We start from the raw sequence: 4746 nt of genomic DNA, 5'->3' as shown, positions 1-4746 counted from the left end.
ATTTATGTATTTTGGGGCTCTTTGATTAAGTGCATAGATATTTATTCTTGTTCAATTTATCCTTTAATCATTATATAATGTCCTTAATCATCTCTATGGTAGTTTTTATCAGAAATTAATATTGCCATTCATGCTCTTTCTTGATTGCCATTTGCTTGATATATCATTTTCCAATCTTTGATTTTTAGTCTATTGTTGTCTTTGTCTCTAAGGTGTGTTTCTTGTAGACAGCATATCGATGGGTCATATTTTCTTATCCAGTCTGCAAATGTCTCTTGATTGGTGCATTTAATCCACTGATATTCATTGTAATTATAGACAAGTATGAATTTATTGATGTTATTTTGTTATGTGTTTTTTCATGGTGTTGCTGATATCTTTGTTCTATGTCATTTTCTATACTGAGCTCATGATGTTTATGAATCGTGTTACCATCTCGTTAGTTGCTGTTTTCTAGTACCTGCTAAATGTTTGTGCTAGTCCTCTCTTTTATTTTGGTGTGAAGGTTTATTATTCTTCTTTGAGGTTACCCTATGATTTATAATTTTCTCTCTCCCTAAGTTGAAAACAGTCAGTTTTATCTCACAATTGTCTTGAATTCCTCACCATTTAGAAGTTCTGTAACTATACTGTTTGTTCCCTCTTTTTGGTTTGTAGTTGTTCTCATTTACCAATTGATGTCTCTGTTTACAGTCTTGTAAGTTTATTTTACTTTGGATACTTCTGTAACTGGGTGGGTTTCTGGTTTGTGTCATCATGTGTGTTAACGGTTGTTGTTTGCTGTTGTTGGTTCTCTGTCCAAGAGACTCCCTTTAGCATTGCTTGTAAGACTGGTCTGGTTTTAACAAACTCCCTTAATTTCTGATTATCTGGAAATGTCCTAGTTTCACCATAATATTTGAGGTACCCACGACTTGTGTGTCAGTTTGTTGTACTGTGGTGGCTTGCATGTTGCTGTGAGGCTGGAGGCTATGCCACAAGTACTTCAAATACCAGTAGGGTCATCCATGGTGCACAGGTTACAGTGGAGCTTCCAGCCTGAGACAGACTTGGAAGAAGGAATGGGCCATCCACTTTTCAAAGAATTGGCCAAATGAAAACTTTATGAACAGCAGTGAAACGTTGTCTGGTATATTACTGGGAAATTTTATGAACAGCCCTGAAATACAGTCCGATATGGTGCCAGAAGATGAGCCCCCCCTTAGGTAGGAAGGCTCTCAAAGTGTGACTGGAGGCGAGCTGCCTCCTCAAAGTTGACCTTAATGACGTGGACGGAGTAAAGCTTTTGGGACCTCCATTGGCTGATGGGGCATGACTCAAAGTGGGAAGAAACAACTGCAAACATCCATTAATAACTGGAACATGGAATGTACAGAGTATGAATCCAGGAAAACTGGAAGTTGTCAAAAATGAAATGGAATGCATGAAAGATTGATATCCTAGGCATTAGTGAACTGAAATGGACTGGTTTTGGCCATTTTGAATCAGACAATCATATGATCTACTATTCCGGGAATGGCAAATTGAAGAGGAATGGCGTGGCATTCATCGTTACAAAGAATGTTTCAAGATCTATCCTGAAGTACAGTGCTGTCAGTGACAGGATAATTAATATCCATATGCCTACAAGGAAGACCAGTTAATATTACGGTTACTCAAATTCATGCACCAACCACCAATGCCAAAGATGAGGAAATTGAAGATTTTTACCAATGTCTGCAGTCTGAAATTGACCAAACATGCAGTCAAGATGTACAGATTATCACTGGTGACTGGAATGCAGAAGCTGGGAATGAAGAATCACCAGTAGCTGGAAAATACGGTCTTGGTGATAGAAATGACACTGGAGATTGCATGATAGAATTTTACAAGACCAGCCACTTATTCCAGTAATAGACAGTGTGTTTCACTGCTATTTATAAGGTGTTCAATGGCCAGTTCTTTGAGAAGTGGATGGCCTCTTCCTTCTTCCGAGTCCTAGTCTGGAATCTCCTGCTTGGTAAAACAGAGGGTCAATAAAAGGGGGGAAGGCCCTCAGTGAGATGGATTGACACAGTGGCTGCAACGACGGGCTCAGGTATTGCAAGGATAGTGAGGCTGGCAAAGGACTGGGTAGTGTTTCGTTCTGTTGTGCATAGGGTCGCTATGAGTTGGAGGTGACTCGATGGCACCTAGTAACATAACAAGAACCACTTATTCATTGCAAGTACCTTTTTTCAACAACATAAACAGCGGCTGTACATGTGGACTTTACCACATGGACTACACAGGAATCAGATCAACTACATCTGTGGAAAGAGGTGATGGAGAAGCTCAATATCTTCAGCCTAACAAGGCCAGGAACTGACTGTGGAACAGACCATCAACTGCTTCTATGCAAGTTCAAGTTCAAGTTGAAGATAATTAAAACAAGTCCATGAGAGCCAAAATATGACCTTGATTATATCCCTCCAGAATTTAGAGACCATCTAAAGAATAGATTTGATGCATTGGACACCAGTGACCGAATCTTGGACAGATTGTGGGATGACATGAAGGACATCATCCATGAAGAAAGCAAAAGGTCATTGAAAAGATAGGAAAAGAAGAAAAGACCAAGATGGATATCAGAAGGGACTCTGAAACTTGCCCTTGAACAGACAGTAGCTAAAGCAAATAGAAGAAATGACAAGATAAAAGAGCTGAACAGAGATTTCAAAGAGCAGTTTGAGAAGAAAAAGTCAAATATTATAATGAAATGTGCAGATACCTGGAGTTAGAAAACCAAAAGGGAAGAACATGCTCGTCATTTCTCAAGCTGAAAGAACTCAGGAAAAAATTTAAGCCTCGAAATGCAATATTCAGAGATTGCGTGGGCAGTATGTTAAATGATGCAGAAAACATCAAATGAAGATGAATGGAATAGACGGAGTCACTATACCAAAAAGAATTGTTAGATGATCATCCATTTCAGGAAGTGACATGTGATCAAGAACCAATGGTGATGAAGAAAGAAGCTGAAGTTGCACTGAAAGGAATTAGCGAAAAACATGGCTCCTGGAATTGATGGAATACCTGAAATGTTTCAGTGAACAGACGCCACGATGGAGGCACTTATGAATCTATGACAAGAAATGTGGCAACAGCTACCTGGTCAACTGACTGAAAGAAATCCATATTTGTACCCATTCCAAAGAAAGATGATCCCACAGAATGTGGAAATTACTGAACAGTATCATTAATATCACACGTAAGTAAAATTATCTTGCTGAATTATCTTGCTGAAGATAATTAAAAAATGGTTGCAGTAGTATATTGACAGAGAACTTCCAGAAATACAGGCTGGATTCAGAAGACGATGTGGAACAAGGGTTATCATCGCTGATGTCAGGTGGATCTTGGCTGAAAGTAAAGACTACCAGAAAAGTGTTTGTCTTTTATTGACTGTGCAAAAGCATTCGATCATGTGGAGCGTAACAAATTATGGATAACCTTGAGAAGAATGGCAATTCCAGAACGCTTAATTGTGCTCATGAGGAACCTGTACATAGATCAGGAGGCTGTCACTTAAGCAGAACAAGGGGACGCTGCATGGTCAGGAAGGGAGTGCATCAGGGTTGTATCCTTTCACCATCCTTTCAAGCAGTTCTTGGTTATTTTGTTCAAGTCCTCCCCCCTCCCCCAGGTCTTTGTTCTCTTTGCTTTGCAGTTTGGGGCGTTTCTGTTGACCTCTCTTCAAGCTCACTGAATCTTTCCTCACCCTTGTGAACTCTGTTGATGTGGTAGTCAGATGTGTGTGAAGGGAAGTGCCCTGTGAATAGGTACGGGTGAAGGGATGTGCCCTCTGACCCTGTGTAAGTCTTAGTCCTTCAATGACTCTGTACTCCTGAGCTGTGACCTGTGCAGTGTTATTTTCCTCCTCCATGTTGGTTAGGCTTTGGTAAAGTAGTTTCCCTTAATGTCCCATTGTCACGGAGAGTGAAGCACTATTTCAAAATGGTTATGGTTTCTCTCCTCCTCCTGGAAGCACATGGGGATTTTTCTTTTAACTTCATAGTGAAAGCTCCTGGAGGCAAAACTCAAAGTATGTCCCCTTCCCAAGGCTGGGCCCCCAGAAGTTTTCTTTCTTTCTCAAGCTGGTTCACCTTCACTCCCCAGCAACTAGCCAACTGCCCTTTGAGTATTCCCAGCTGGTACTAGATCCATTGGTGGCACATTCTCCTCCTGGTAAGTGGTGACCCTCTCTACCTGCCTGTCTTTCCAGATTTCAGGGCAGAGGTGCGGTCCATGACCTCAGCTCTCTGTAGATCTAAGATAAGTTGTTAATTTTCTCCATTTTTCAGCTTTTTCCTTATAAGGATGACTTCCAGCACTTCACATGCTGGACCGGAAACTGGGAGTGCCCTCATTGTGTTCTTACTTTCTAAGTGAACAAGCTTCTAAGTTAAATGTTCTCACGTTTTTATTAAGAAATGCCTGTGCATACGTAAATGAGAACAGTGTCCCGACCCCCACAGGAGCAGCATCCCTGCCAGTGAGCACGCATGGTGCGACTGTCACAGCTGCACTCACACCTGTTGGCTAGGTGGATGTCAAGGACCTGGGGCTCAAAATGCCATTTCCTGCTAGAAACACACGTGTCTGTTTCAGTCTGGGGTCCCTGGCAGCCACCAGATGGACAATCTGGAGTGGCCCTGACTGTGTGTGTCTTTTGCAGCCCAGTCCCTGCTGAAGCTGTGTACTCCAGGATATTGTCCTGCCGAGGAA

This window comes from Orycteropus afer, unplaced genomic scaffold (genome assembly GCF_000298275.1).
Source record: "Orycteropus afer afer isolate SDZICR_OR568_19922 unplaced genomic scaffold, OryAfe1.0 scaffold00018, whole genome shotgun sequence".
Lineage (NCBI taxonomy): Eukaryota > Metazoa > Chordata > Mammalia > Tubulidentata > Orycteropodidae > Orycteropus > Orycteropus afer.
This window is presented reverse-complemented; position numbering follows the sequence as displayed.